Below are 16,753 nucleotides of genomic sequence, written 5' to 3' on the forward strand. Positions count from 1 at the left end.
CCATTGTACATAATGCTCCCCATAACTCCCAGCCTGTGTGACCCTCTAAAGAGGAATAGCAATCTCTCAGTTGTTTGGAACTATGTTTTTTCCTAAAATATGGAGCTATGAGTCACAGTCAGCATAGAATCATAGAATCGTCTAGGTTGGAAGGGATCTTTAAGATCATCTAGTCCAACCATCAACCTAACTCTGATTAAAAACAAACAAACAAACAAACAAACAAAAACCAACCCCCCCCCAAAAAAAAAACCCACAACACCCCACATTACTAAACCATGTCACTAAGCACTGTATCAACCCATCTTTTGAATACCTCCAGGGATGGTGCCTCAACCACCTCCCTGGGCAGCCCATTCCAGGGCTTAATAACCCTTTCAGTGTAAAAATTTTTGCTTCTATCCAAACTGAACCTCCCCTGGTGCAACTTGAGGCCATTTCCTCTTGTCCCATGGCCTGTGACTTGGGAGAAGAGACCAACCCCAGCCTCTTTACAACCTGCTTTCAGGTAGTTGTAGATCTGTTCCAGATCCAGGTTCTGTAAAGCTCTTGCTCAGTAAAGGTTGGGCTGAAATTTTAAATTAATACTTTGTGGTGTTACACAAGGCACATCTTCCCAGAGCAGTGGAGCACACCATTCAGGAGAAATATTAATCCTAATTTCCAGGCCAGGGGGAACGTAGGGGACAGGTATCATGTGGGTTCTTGACTGTCTACCATGATAGGCCACAGAAGATCTTTCCTTGGGACAACGAAGGTCACCTGTAAACCACTGGGGCTTTCATATGCTCAGAAGCATCTGTTCAAAGCAAAGTTGGGCCAGGGTGGGTCACTGTACACACTGAAGAATGCATCAGGTATATCAGCATCTCTGATATCTCCAAATCTTTTCTGCTAAGAAAAGACTTCAGTGAATATTACCTCAAAAATTCCTGTGCCAAACTTCATCAACCTCTGTTCCAGACAGAAAAGAAACATGTTAACCCCATTTTGCAGGCAGAAGGAAGTAAGAAATGTTGTGTGGGTTGGAACTCAATGATCTTTAAGATCCCTTCCAAATCAAACCATTCTATGATTCTATGAAAAGCTAGTGGGTAACATGCTAAGGTAATGTAGGGCACTACCACAAAAACAAGTTACAGTAGGCAAGGGGAGATATGTGCATGCTCATGTATATGTTTCAGCCACTGGTATGCAAAACAGCTAATGCACAGGTCTCCTCTAAAACGCAGCAGCTCTAACATAACTCTAAAACATACAGCTCCCTGAGTTGACAGGCACAGTCTTTCCTTGCAAAATGTGGTACCATACAAAGGCTTCCAAGGCTGAATGGTTGGGATCAATTTTAGTCTACTTATTGCCTGGGAAAAGGGAAATCTCTCTGCAAATCCCCAGCCTCCTTGTGTCTGACACAGTTCTTCATTGATCCCTTGAGACACATACCTTTGCTTCATCTCCAAGGAGCCTTTCTTCATGGCCTCCAGCCAGATTAACAGTTAATAGTGCATGTTTTATACCCTTCTCCTCCTCCCCTGACCTTGAGATTTATGGCTGCGGTTTATGGAGATGGAAGTCTCTTTGACGCAAGCTCACGTTCTGGTGAAGATTTCCAGAGCTTACCTTTACCCTAGTCAAGTCTTCTTGACAGAGATGAAGTGCTGCTCACTTAGGTACCTCTGAAGATGTTGGTTACACAGGGGTTTCTCCCTCTTTCCACAAGGAACATTTTCCTGGGGCAAAAAGATGATCCTGAATGCAAACTCAAATGCTCTACCTTCTTTTAAAGCAGAAGTGCCTCTTTGTGTTGGGGTGAAAATCTCTTAAACCCATTAAGGAATGCTTTCTATGTTGTTTTGTTTTCTAGCACAGGTAGGGAGAGCACAATGTACTGCTGGTTCCCTGGCCAGGACACCAGATGAGGGAAGACCACAGTAGAACAACTTCCTGCTCACCTAAAATGCTTGATGGCATGCATACAGGATACAGGACTGTGGGACACCACAGAGGGCCCATAGCCCACGGTGTGTGTCACGCAGTGTGCCATAGGCAGGACTATGTTCCACTTCCTATGCCCTTTGTGCATAAAGGCAGAAGGGATTAAACCTGGAGATAACACTGCTTTTATCATCTACCTGCAGCCTAAGCAGTAGTTCCCGTAGTGAGTTTATGAGGATCTATGAAATTGTAATTTTGAGAGTAGGAATGAAATCACAATTGGAAAATTCTGGGAATTCCAGCCATAAGGTGCTGTTGTATTATCTCTGTAGTGAGCAACATAAGCAACAGCAAACAGATGCTTGCATCACACTCATCAAAAAAACCATCAAACCCCAAACGCCTTAATAGGCAATTTCTTTTTCTTCAAGAGACTATATTTACATCTATTTACATGGATTTACAAGTTTTTATATGCATTTACATCTGCACACAAAATATTTTGTAAAATACATTTACTACAGTACCTCACAGTGGAGGAAGAAATTTGGTTTGTTCTGAGCTTCCAAATGAAAAATAAATGTCATTGATTCATCACGAAATGCTTCCCAATTGTTCAAATAAATTAAGCATTAGCAACATACAGCCTAAACAAAAACAGTGAACTACATCTTCAAGCAATGTGATTTAAATCTCTTCCCATTTTAGTAGGTGTGGCTTCATTGCCTCAGTACCTACTCTTTTCTAATATTGCTAAAAAATCAGTACAGATGGTACATGGATGTCTATTGTAATATATAAATAGGAAAGATATTTCTGTAAAACCTTCCTTTTTTTTTTTTTTTTTTTTTTGCATGTGAACCGAACACAAAAATTTAACCTTGCTAGACATAGGATCATAGAATGGCTAGAGTTGGAAGGGACCCTTAAAGATCATCGAGTTCCAACCCCCCTGCTGTGGGCAGGGACACCTCCACTAGAGCAGGTTGCTCAAAGCCCCATCCAGCCAGGCCTTGAACACTTCCAGGGATGGGGCATCCACAACTTCCCTGTGAAACCTGTTCCAGTGTCTCACCACCCTCACAGCAAAGAATTTCTTCCTAATATCTAACCTAAATCTCCCCTCTTCCAATTTAAAACCATTACCCCTTGTCCTGTCACTACACTTCCTGACAAAGAGTCCCTCCCCAGCTCTCCTGTAGGCTCCCTTCAGATATTGGAAGGCTGCTGTGAGGTCTCCCCGGAGCCTTCTCTTCTTCAGGCTGAACAACCCCAGCTCTCTCAGCCTGTCTTCATAGGGGAGGTGCTCCATCCCTCTGATCATCTTCGTGGCCCTCCGCTGGACCCATTCCAACAGGTCCATGTCCTTCCTGTGTCAAGGACTCCAAAGCTGGATACAGTATTCCAGGTGCGGTCTCACGAGAGCAGAGTAGAGGGGGGTAGAATCACCTCCCTCAACCTGCTGGCCACACTTCTCTTGATGCAACCCAGGATGCGGTTGGTTTTCTGGACTGCCAGTGCGCACTGCCAGCTCATGTTGAGCTTCTCATCCACCAACACTCCCAAATCCTTCTCCTCAGGGCTGCTCTCCAGCCATTCTCTGCCCAACCTGTATTTGTGCCTGGGATTGCCACGTCCCAGGTGCAGGACCCTGCACTTGGCGTGGTTGAACTTCACGCAGTTTGCACAAGCCCACCCCTCAAGCCTGTCCAGGTCCCTCTGGATGGCATCCTTTCCCTCCAGTGTGTCGACCATGCCACCAAGCTTGGTGTCATTGGCAAATTGGCTGAGGGTGCACTCTATCCCACTGTCCATGTCTCCGACAAAGATGTTGAACAGCACTGGTCCCAATACTGACCCCTGAGGAACACCACTCGTCACTGGCTGCCAATTGGACATTGAACCATTGACCACAACCCTTTGAGTGTGGCCATTCAGCCAGTTCCTGATCCACCGAGTGGTCCATCCATCGAACCCATGACTTTCCAATTTTGAGAGCAGGATGTCATGCGGGACAGTGTCAAATACTTTGCATAAGTCCAGGTAGATGACGTCTGTTGCTCTGCCCTTGTCCACCAAGTCTGTAGCAGTATCATAAAAGGCCACCAAATTTGTCAGGCACGATTTGCCCTTGGTGAAGCCATGTTGGCTGTCTCCAATCACCTCCTTATTTTCCATGTGCCTTAGCAGAGATTTGCGGAGGATCTGCTCCATGATCTTGCCAGGCACAGAGGTGAGGCTGACTGGCCTATAGTTCCCTGGGTCTTCTTTTTTTCCTTTTTTGAATATCAGGATTATGTTCCCCTTTTTCCAGTCAGCAGGAACTTCACCGGATTGCCACGATTTCTCAAATATGATGGAAAGCGGCTTAGCTTAACTTCATCTGCAAGCTCCCTCAGGACCTGTGGATGGATTTCATCAGGTCCCTTGGACTTATGCACCTTCAGGTTCCTTAAGAGCTCTCGAACCTGATCTTCTCCTACTGTGGGCAGTTCTTCATTCGCAGAGCCCCTGTTTTTGCCTTCCGTGACTTGGGCAGTGTGGTTGGAGCCCTTGCCAGTGAAGACTGAGGCAAAAAAGTTGTTCAGTAGCTCAGCCTTATCCATATCCTGGGAGGCCAGGTCTCCCGTTTCCTTCCGGAGAGGGCCCACAACTTCCCTAGTCTTGCCTTTATCCCTGACATATCTATAGAAGTTTTTCTTATTGTTTTTGATGTCCCTGGCTAGATTTAGTTCTGCCTGGGCTTTCACTTGCCTGATCTGGTTCCTGGCCACTTGGACAGTTTCTTTATATTCTGCCCATTCTACCCGTCCCTGCTTCCACCCTCTATAGGGCTCCTTTTTGGTCCTGAGCTTGTCCAGCAGTTCCTTGTTCATCCTTGTCTGTAGATTGGAAAGACATGGATTTGATGGATGGACCACTCAGTGGATAAGGAACTGGCTGGATGGCTGCACTCAAATGGTTATGGTCGATGGCTCAATGTCCAAATGGAAGCCAGTGACAAGTGCCATTCCTCAGGGCTCAGTACTGGGTCCAGACCTGTTTAACATCTTTGTCAGTGACACGGACAGTGGGACTGAGTGCACCCTCAGCCAATTTGCCAATGACACCAAGCTGCGTGGTGAGGTCGACACGCTGGAGGAAGGGATGCCATCCAGAGGGACCTGGACAAGCTTGAGAGGCGGACTTGTGCAAATCTCATGAAGTTCAACCAGACTAAGTGCAAGGTCCTGCACCTGTGTCAAGCCAATCCCAGGCACAAATACAGGCTGGGCAGAGAATGGCTTGAGAGCAGCTCTGAGGAGAAGGACTTGGGAGTGTTGGTGGATGACAAGCTCTACATGAGCCAACATTGTGCCCTAGCAGCCCAGAAAGCTAACTGCATCCTGGGCTGCATCAAAAAAAGCGTGGCCAAGGGAGACAAGGAAGGGGATTCTGCCCCTCTACTCTGCTCTTGTGAGACCCCACCTGGAGTACTGTGTACAGCTCTGGGGCCTCCAGCGTTAAGAAGGCCATGGACCTGATGGAGTGGGTCCAGAGCAGACCGTGAAGATGATCAGAAGGCTGGAGCACTTCTGCTGTGAGGACAAGTTGAGAGTTGAGACTGTTCAGCCTGGAGACGAGAAGGCTCTGAGGAGACCTAGGAGCCCCTTCCAGTACCCCCAGGCTCCCTAAAGGGGCCTACAGGATAAGCGTGGAGAGACTCTTGGTCAGGAAGAGGAGTCACAGGACAAAGGCTAATGGTTTTACACTGAAAGAAGGTAGATTTAGATTAGATATTAGGAAGAAATATTTCACTGTGAGGGTGGTGAGACCCTGGCCCAGGTTGCCCAGAGAAGCTGTGGCTGCCCCGTCCCTGGAAGTTTTCAAGGCCAGGTTGGACAGGGCTTTGAGCAACCTGGCCTAGTGGGAGATGACCCTACCCATGGCAGGAGGGTTGGAACAAAATGATCTTTAAGGTCCCTTCCAACCCAAGCCATTCTATGATTCTATGATCCTGGTTACCCTCCAGTTCTTTCAGGATCTTCCAGGGCAGTTTGTAAGAAGTCAGGGAAGATACATGATAGAGCAATGAATTATAGAAGACTTTTCAAACTTATGAGAAATTATGGCACTGTCCACCTCGGAGACTTGACCCAAGACCTGACTTCAACTCTGAGCAGGAGACTGAATCCATGGCATACCCTGTGGCCTTGACCTCTTCTCACACAAGAACCCAGCTGCTCTGCACTGGGCACAAGTAATGCTCAGGGACTTACAGGCATGGATTTGCTATTTCTCTGCTATTTCTCTGTAGGAGGTCTATAGTGCCTTCCAGAAACTACATGATATTGTTCAATCAAAGCAAAAAAAACAGTGTTTCTGTTAAGCTGGCTGGACATTTTTATACAGCACTTCTGGATATTTCGATGCTTTACAGAGGTCATACTGCTTCCACTAACCTTCCATTTTTGGTTGGAATGGGACCTATTCTGGTTCATTTATTGCATTGTGTATTTTTTAAAGCTGAATTGTTTATTGTGCACTGGATTTTAATTCGCTTAGTAGCTTCCCGGGATCCTGAGTTATATTATTTGTCGGGAAAAGGTCTTCGTAAAAATATAACTACTGGGCCCAGAGGATTCACTGATGTAACACTTCAGTGCTGATGTGCAAAGATTACGAAATAATGACTCTAGGCTAAACCAGTGTTATGAAGTTTAGGGGGTTTCCTCATAGTAACTGAAATAGCAAGACAGCTGTGGATGGCAGAAAAGCAGGTCTTCAACGTACACATGAATCCTCCCTACATATCAGCCCTGCAATTCTAGATGGTCCAAAATCACCCTGCCATTTTCTGCTGGGGCTGGCACAACTTGACATCCTAGAGTCTTCAACTGCTGTATGACAAAAGCAATGTTTAGTCTCTCTAGATGATCACTATGTCTACACCAAAGCTGGGCAGAGAAGTCCTTCTAACAATCAGCTAATATTACCCCAGCAGACCAGGAATTTGTATGGCTTCTTACCTTGAAAAGGACATCCTAGAGAGGGGATACTGTTCTGAACAATTTCTGAGGACAGGATGGAAGTGGGAAAGATGCAGAGTAGAGGTTAGTCTTCAACTTCTTGCTGGGACTGAGCAAATATGTGTTATATGATTGAGGCACTTAAAAGATTGCTATTGGCTTCCAGAGGTCACCAAAAAGTTTCTGAATGCGCTGAGGGACCAACATAAGCAACAGCATCTAAAAGGAGTATTCTCTGCAATCTTGCCCCAAATCTAATAACTTTTTCTTTTTTTTTGAACAAAAGGCCCCTCAGTAGAGCACTAGCAATGTCAAAAAAGACGATTGTCATGGCCATGAGGACTTTGGACACACACTCTGCAAGGGTCTTCAAGATCTTTACTGGCCTCACAGGCATTGCTGTATGCTCACCATGTCAGACTGCTTCTCTAAAGTCTGCTTTCACTGCCATCCTTTTGGATATATGTTCATTTTAAGCATTACTTTGGCTGTTCTGAGTGAGTTCCAAGGGGTGCCCTTGCAGAAGGTACAATGTGTAAAACCAACACGTCAGCACGAAGTGACTAGTTACATAAAAGCAGTTGTCTGATGTGTCTTGCCCCTGTATGCGGGGTAATTGGCGATTGTACCCATGACTATCTTGAGCATTTGTTTTCTGCACCAGGGAGCACTGGGTATTTTCCAGAACATGTAGTGTGTGCTAGCTTGCTTCCATACTGCTTGTTCTTCAGACTATTGGAGTGACAGATTAAATCCCAGCTGCACATCAACAGGATGTTGACGTGTTGATCAACATGGTGCCCTAGCTACCCTAGAAGCCTGTGAATCTCCACCACAGGTGTTATAACCAATAATCTATAACCAATATAGGTTAGGTGTGGACCTGCTGGAAGGCACTTCTGAGGAGAAGGATCTGGGGGTCCTGGTGGATAGTAAACTATCCATGAGCCAGCAATGTACCCTTGTCGCCAAGAGAGTCAATGGAATCCTGGGCTGCGTAGGGAAGAATGTGGCCAGTAGATTGAGGGAGGTCATTCTCCCCCTCTACTCTGCACTGGTGAGGCCACAACTGGAATACTGCATCCAGTTCTGGGATCCCCGGTTCAAGAGAGACAGGGAACTACTGGAAAGAGTCCAGTGTGGGGCAACAAAGATGATGGAGGGATTGGAGCATCTCCCTGATGAGGAAAGGCTGAGAGAGCTGGGGCTCTTGAGCCTGGAGAAGAGAAGGCTGAGGGGAGACCTTATTAATGCTTATAAGTATCTAAAGGGTGGGTTGAAGGAGGATGGAGCCGGACTCTTTTCATGGTTCCCAGTGACAGGAGGAGGGGCAATGGGCACAAGCTGGAACATGGGAAATTCCATTCAAATATGAGGAAAAACTTCACGGTGAGGTTGACAGAGCCCTGGAACAGGCTGCCCAGGGAGGGTGTGGAGTCTCCTTCTCAGGAGATCTCCAGGACCCGCCTGGATGCAATCCTGAGTGATGTGCTCTGGGCAACCCTGCTTTAGCAGGGGAATTGGACTAGATGATCTCTGGAGGTCCCTTCCAACTCTGACAATTCCATGATTCCATGATTCCGTGATTTCATGAGTTCATGAGAGTCATGCACTTTGTAAACATGCCCATGGTCTGCTTAGCCTTGAACTCACACCGCACGTAAGCTCCTGGTTGCTGCCAGCAGCACCACAGCTTCCACTGCAGAGGATCACTCTTGGGATATCTCCCAAACATCTTGCAATGACCTCACACTTTGTCTCAGTAACGAGGGTGTCAGGACAATAGGATATCACCTGTGATTCCTTCCTTCAAGCACATACAAAAGAAGGCCAAGCACAATAACCCTGTTGCTGAAACTACTGCCTCCTGGAAGAATTAAATCATCCTCCCTGTATAGATCAACCAATATTGGGTGTAAAATTCTAGGAAGCCAGCCATCCTGGCAGCCATCCAGGAGACAGTGCACCCACTGTCTTCTTTGTGTGCCCCTTCTTTGTGGGCAGGTCCCATTTTTGGATGCATTGCAATGGCAAAAAGTGACCACTACCCCAATGAAGTCTGGCCCCTCCTGACTCAGAGAGATCAATCAGGAAAGCACACATGACAGATGCAGGACTTTCTGTGGCATCAGATGACACAGGGATGGGGCCAAACTGTGGGCTGATGTCTTCCAGGCTGGACAAGAGAAAGGGGAGCTTGAGGCTCCTCTTATTCCCTTATTCCTTTATTTTTCCATGTTTTTTCCTCCCCAAATCCCCTTGAATCCTCCTTTTCCCTACCTCCTCTAAATATACCATAGTAAGTCTTGTGCAATCCTCAAATGCTCTTCCCCCGTGTCCTATAATGTGTCCCAGGGCCCCAGCCAGTAACCCCTCTCAGTCTGTAAGGTGATCCAGAGAAAGGTGATCCCTCATCTCAGTTTGTCCCAGCTTTCCTGGCACGCACCAAGGATCACATACACACATGGACAGTGTTAAGTTATGTGATAAAAGACTTTTCCACACCCTGGTGAGGAAGGAGCACAGAGGTGCAATGGCAAGTGAGGGAACCGGCGTAACATCCCTGAGGGAGTTTAACTCTTACAAGCAGCACATTGTCAACAGAGTTTCAGGGATGATGCGACTGAACTCAGAACACCTGCAGTCAAACACAAGCCTAGGAGAATCTGCATTGCAGAGTATCACAGTGAAGAGTTTACTAGCTACTACAGGAGGTATGGCAGCTTAGCGTTTTTCATTCTGGAACTGGCCTGTTGTCAGCAAGAGATCCTTTCACTCACAGTTTGGGTGAATGTAGAGCACAATGTGTTTCAATTTTGGAGCACATTGCTCCCACCTTTCAGATTTTCCGTTTAAGCAACTGCTTTTGTTACATCTTCAACAGTATATTCAATAATTAGTTAAATGTGATTGAAAATTGTGACTGGGCATTTTTATTCTAGGCAGCACCTCAGAATCCCTTTACTTTCAGCTCCCTCTTGTGTTCATTTTATCTTCCTGCTGACTTCTCTCTTATGTTTTTCCACAACCTTTTGTTAGCAGGATGCTATTGCATCTGGCCATCTAACCCACGGTACTCAGGTGGAACTGAAATTAAACAAAATGTGCTTGCCCATCTCTAGCATAAATATCACTCCTTAGAGGAATAAATTGTGAGCTAAATGAAACTAGGCAGAGCAGCTTTCCAGGAAGAGTTGGCATCAAACCATGAGTCTGATAATTGGGTTCTGATAAAGGAATGGCTATCAAGGGAGGCTGTCGCTGGGGATGGCATCATATACTTGAACTATTGTTGCATTCTTGCAATTCCTGTTTATAGGTCTGCCAAAGGGCATGGAATCCTCCTGTCCAGTTAGGAAGGTGATTTTTTTTTTTTTTTTTTTCTATTCTGAGATGTCCTTGAGTGTGTTTGGGCATGAAAGGTCCACTTATATATATATTATTTTTTATTATTATTTTTTAAATCCTTTTTTCAATGTGCCTAACGCTGCAGACTGTAGTATTATTGTATTTCAACCTGGCAATGCCAGTGCTTTCCCTGCCATAATTCTACCTTTGCCATTAAAATTATGTCTGCTTGTTAGCCATGAGGGGATGGATTGGGTGTGCCACAGTACAGGAAGTTGGGAAAAAAGTGCTTTCATGGACAATGTGTGGATAATGTGAGCTTCTTGTGAAGACAAGCTAAAGCAGCTGCATTGAGTCTGAAAAGGAGCGAGAAATCTAACAGCACGTTGAGGGCAAGAGCAGACTGGAAAGTTGAGTAAGCTGCTTGTTCCCAAATGGGTCACATTAGGTGGTCACTGTGTAAACAATTGAACCACCTGAGCTAGGGACTTCCTAATCTCTTTCTGTACTGATGATTCTACAGCTTCTGGTTGGTAGTGATGGATTAGCCTGGCTACTGGGCGTCCAGCATTGACCAGGACAGGCAAAAATGCCACTCTTTGTGAACAGGAAATGGATCTGAGAGATTTGCATTCAGGCTCCTTGGACTCATTGCTATAATAAAAAAAGGACACTTTGTTTCAAAGGAAAACTGTGACACTGGCACCTGAACTCAGAAACGAAAGTACAAAGCAATGCTGTAAAAGTGTTGCCCAAACTGAGAATGAGAGTTGTAGAACATCTGCTGGCTTCAACTGGAGAATGCATAATTTGGGCATAGGCTTCAGCACAGTATCTCAGCTTTGCTGCTGTGAACATCACAGTACCTCCAGCCCTTTTTGGATCAGATCCTTTATTTTTTCTTACTGTAATCCTCAAACAAAACAAAATGTGCATTTTTCTAATGACTGATATTTTTTTTTTCTCTTTTTAGGTGAAATGGTGGTAATTATGAGTCCCTTCCTCCTGAGAAGTGTTAGATAAAACTAGCTGAGATGAGGTGCTTCATTCAGTAGTTTTTCTCCTTTTCTCCATGAACTCAGTTTTGTCAATTAGAGTTGGTTACAAAGTTTTAAGATGGAGGCATCTTTCTACACACTTACTGTAACACTGGTCAAATTATCCTTTCTGAGCTGCTGATGCCCCAGGCTACTGCACTTTTCAACATCAAGATGTGAGGACCCCATTTCAAAATGGATGTAGAGAGACTGGACAGGGTCTAGCTGAGGCTGATCAAGATGATTGCTAGTGACACATGACCTATGAGGTCTGCTTTGTCCAGCTGAGAGGAAGGGGTGATGGTGTCTAATAGCAGCAAACAAACCTTTTAATGGCATTTAAAAAGATGATGGATTGAATTCCTTTTTGGTAGATGTAAGAAGCAACAGCCACATTGTATAGGGATGTTCAAGTTGGACATCAGGAAAAGTTTCATCTGAAAAAGATGGTGCAATAGGGGTTCTGGTACTAGACCAGTAGGGAGTCTTTGTCCTTGGTGGTTTTCAGGACAAAGCCATTGCCAACATGATCCAGTGTTGGGGATAGACCAAATATGTTATGATCATGCCAGCTGGCTCATTACATCTTTGAATATTACATCTAATCTGTGCTATTCCCATCATGTCTCTCCAAGATATTTATTATCTCTGTCTTCCCTCTCTAGGGAAGATAGAGGAATCTGTCATATGCACTGTGCTGAAAACTACATAGATCTATAGACTGCTTATTCAGAGCACTGCCATTGACTTCTTTGTCACCATGATCATTATCACAGTGTTCTGCCAGATAATTGACTGCCACTTTACCAAGGGGCAGCTGTCTTTGAGGAACCAAACAGAAGCAGAGGAAGATATGAAGATATCAAGCTCAACAGAAATACCCACAGGAAAAGCGGAAGGCAAAAAAGATCAACAAAATATTGTGTAAGCAGTCAAGACAAAATACATGAACCTGCATGATCTCTTGGGTATGTTGAGATCTTGCATTTCACAGTGGCAGCAGCTTTAAGTAAGTTATTTAAAGAGCAAATGTAAATAGCTCTTTGAAATACTTTAGCATCTCTCACTGTTATCACGCCCTTTTTAATTTAAATTTTAGCTTAGTATTGCAAAATATTTTCCAGTTTTCTCCATCCTATTCACATTTTAATAAGGAGAGGAGGAGATCTCTCCTGGAGCTACCAGGGACTGATGTGATCAGCTTTTATTATAGCCCCTTCTATAACCATATCTGATCAGTCTCAGTCCAGCTGTTTCATCCCCAAGTCACTGGATAACTCAGTGAGAAGCCACATGCCTGCAGTCCTTTCTCCAGCACAACTATCTGTCCAATGGCTTTGTGCTTCTACAAACATTTTCTCTGCATTCTGCAATACTCCATATATGCTCTGCATCCTGAGGCTGGTATAGTAATTTCTGACATCTAAAGACCACCTGGTAATTGGACAAAATGGTAGCTGTTTTTTAATAACAAAATCCTAATTCTGAGATTTTAACCAAGGGCTATCTCAACCGCCAACACATACCCATTTTTTATCTCCTTTGTTCTCAAAATTGCTACCTATGCTCATTTTCACTTTTGAAACATAGGGGATCATCATTATAACTACTTAAACAAGTACTGTGCTTGGGCAGACACACAGTTTGGGAGCCATAAGCCATTCCTCTCTCTAGCAGTGATTACTAGGAGAAAGCAAACTGCATGCTTCAAATACCAAAAGCTCTCTGACTGCCCCTCCATGTGTCACAAAATATCACTTGTGTGATATTCTGGGAATATATACCTAGGAATCCTGCCTACTATGAAAGTAATGAATAACAATGCCCCAATTTATGAAAATTCATGTTACAGCCTGTTAAGAGAATTGCACCAGAGGAGGTTTAGATGGGATATAAGGAAAAATTCTTTCACTGAAAGCGTTGTCAAGCATTGGAACAGGCTGCTGAGGGAAGTGATTGAGTTGCCATCCCTGGAGGCATTTAAAAGACGTGTAGATGTGGTGCTGAGGGACATGGTGTAGTGTTAACTTGGTTGGAGTTGATGATCTTAAAGGTCTTTTCCAATGAAAACGATCCTATGATTCTGTGAATCTAATATGAAAATGCATGGTTCATATTACCTAGAAGCATTGACTGTCAGGCTCATAGTGATACAAAACACTTTCCCTTAGTTCCCTGAAGACACCCAAACCAGGACAAATCCTGTCAAGACTGAATCTAGGCAGTTCTTCACTACTTTCAGAGGACTAGGGCTCAGCTCTTGCCATACCACCTCATTCAGACTGAGGTGACAGATGGAAAAGTGCCACTAGAAGCAAAAAGCAGAGCCTTTCTTGGTTTCCTGGCTCATTTTTCCCTTTTACTTCAAACCTGGAGACCCTGAGACCTATTTTCCTTTATCCCTATATTGAGACCTGATGTTAACATCAGGCTAGCAGATCTTTCTTTCTAGGGAATATGAAGTCCTTTGTCTTGCTCCCTTCTCCTCCAGGCTTTCCAGTCCCTGCTGGGTGATATCTTTTGTGGCCAATTTGTTAAACTTTTCAGTCATTATGTTCCACAATGCAAAAACCAAGCCAAATGCCTGACTAAAAAGCATCAAATGGTTTGAGCTTCACTTCAGCATGTCCCACTGGAGCAATCCCTCACCTAACAGCATGCAACTTTTTTGGCTAGGGTCCCTGGCAGTCCTTAGGGACACTGTTAACAGTGTTTCTCAGCCAGTCCTCTTTGCTCCTGAGCTCTGCTTTTGTTTAACCCTTTGTCTCGCTTTCATTTCCTGATTCCTCTTGTCTGCACGTCATGATAGTGGTGCTCATGACATGCTGGCTGATGTTTCAGGCAGAGAGGCTGTTGTGGAGCTCTGGTGTCCACTGGGCAGACCAGGTGCACATGATCTTCCAGGGTGTCCACATCCTGCTAAGGATCTTCATCTTGAGTTCTGACATCAATCCTATCATCTACAGCCTCTTCTCCTCTCATTTCAATAGCTATTGCCAAGATCTGGTCTGCTGCTGAGCTGGATGTACAGTCTTCCCCTCCTTTGGGATTCACTGCAAGGCCAGGACACTACTACAAGCAACTTTCCACTTGAACACAGTGTTCATCTTATACTGGACTTTAGATACTAGCTATGTCTCTTAGTGATGTTGGAAACTGCCCACCGAGTGTGTCCCCCACAGTCACAGGATCAGGAATCCTGTGCAAACACAGGATTTTACCTGGTGAACTAAAGCCAGGGTTGTCTTTGCTGGTGATATACTACTGTTATGTCTGCAAGGATGAGCCCTACAGAGAGCCGTTGTCACATTAAGCCAACAGCTCATGCTCAGCTGCACTGCACAAATGTTTATTAAATGTAAATGGAGATTGTCTCACTTCTCTGGAGACAGTGTTGGGATTTTTTGGCATCTATTTTCTTCACCATTGCTGATCTGCAACTCTGTAAACCAAGTCATGACATGTCAGACTCTTCATAAAGGCAGAAGTGAGTGGACGAGAAAGGATTAAACTTGCAAACAGACTTCTAGCCTTTGCATTTTGAAGTATATATGACCTTATCTAGAGTGAGAATTGCACCTAATGGCAATATATATTGAAGCTTCCCTGCTAACTGTGAAGTACTTAAACATTTGTTGACATTCACTTCATGGGTGAAAAGGAGACAGGGACTAGCTTTGACCCAGCAGCTCTCTTAACCTCTTCTCTCTCTTAAAGGGTGGATGCTGACATTTCTTTTTAAACAACTCCTACAAGCTCCTGAAAATTCAAAAAGCTTGTGCTTCTCATCACAGGGGTTTAACACATCCCTTTGTGACAAGATCATCAATACGTTTCTGAGGAGGAAATAGGTAGCCCAGAGTTAGTGTTTAATAAACTTTTAGACTCTCACACCAAAGCCAGTCTAGCCCAGTCTAGCCTGACTTCATCCTTTTTTTCTCTGAGTCCTGCTCTGGTGGTGGTTGCAGGCAGATAGACACAACATCTTACTCCCATCATTGAAACAAAAAAAGCTCTGCAAAGGTGCTGTCCAGTAAACAACTTGGGCCACACTGCTCTGGCTCAGGAGAAGTATAAGTATGAAGAAATGAAGCATGTAGGGATAAATTGCTGTTTTCAAAATGTAGGTCGAAGCTTGATATCATCTTCACTTGAGCTAATATTCCTAAAGATGGAGTTTTTCTAAAAGGGAAGAAGTTGTCTTAAATAACGTTATGTTACCATGGTGTTGCATTAAAAGGACTGTAGTTTCAATATTTGTCTGTCAGAGTCCCAGGACTTTCACTGATTTGCTGTCAGAGCCCCAGCAAAGGACTTTCACTGAGACAGATTCACAGATAATCAAAATTAGTTACATTATTGAGAGCAACAGAACAGATTCGAGATTGCCGTTGATAAATTCACTAACTACTATAGCACTAATTAATTAAGGTGTAAATTGCTAGCAAAAGTAATGATAGTATAACAGCCTGGAGCTGTTTCACCAGAGGGTGAAAAGCACAGCCCTTACCCAGAAAGGTGTCCCTGCCTGGGGTGGATGGAGAGAACGCAGCCCCTTGACTGGTGCGTCAGGGACCAAGTTTCTTCTCTTCCAATTTAACAGTCATTTTCTCCATCTTTTTATCCCCAAAATTAGCAGGTTTCCCTTTCCCAGGTGATGTGTAGTATGGTTTGGGTGGAGAGACGAGCTATAGTCATATATGTTTAGCATGATCTCTAAAATCTTCAGTAGCATAAACAGGGTTGTCAACTTTAATATGCATTTCACAGGTAACGAGGCAAAGGTCAATTATCGGGCATGGCAGCCCCTCGAGGAAACAAAGAACTACACAGAGTCTCAGTTATCGTGATTTTACTGTCTTTGCTGATGAAAAGCAGGGCTATCCTGTCTCCGCAAGACAGCTCCGTTATCCATATATCCTGTGATGGCCAGAGAAGTCTTCACCTCCCTGGGTTGCACAGGAGATAGCAAAGCCAGTTCTTAATTGCTCTTTGAGCACAGAGGTTTTACCTCACTATCCAAATCCCAAACATGGGACCACAACAAATATCACGGATGTTCTGCTTTGGGCCTGCTAATCAGTGAACTTCAGGTCTTCAGGGCAATGCTGATGTAACAAGTTGAGAGTAGACAGATAATACTTTCATAATCCTAGCAAAGTGTTTCACTTCTAACTGAAGAGTTGCTTGTGATAGCAAGGGTTAGGCCCATCTCAACCATCTGTAGGTTGAGGATTCATAGACTGTGATTCATCAACGTGTTCTCAACTCTAGTGACTAGAGTAATTAAAGCTCACTGAGTAGAAAGGACTTTAAAGGGGATAGCTCAGATATAGCTTTTTATGTTCTGCCAGATTAATCTCATTCTTAGTGGCCCAGAGCCTTTTAACTTGTAGACTAAATACAGTTTTCAGGGACACAATT

Source organism: Numenius arquata, chromosome 20, assembly GCF_964106895.1.
Source record: "Numenius arquata chromosome 20, bNumArq3.hap1.1, whole genome shotgun sequence".
Taxonomy (NCBI): domain Eukaryota; kingdom Metazoa; phylum Chordata; class Aves; order Charadriiformes; family Scolopacidae; genus Numenius; species Numenius arquata.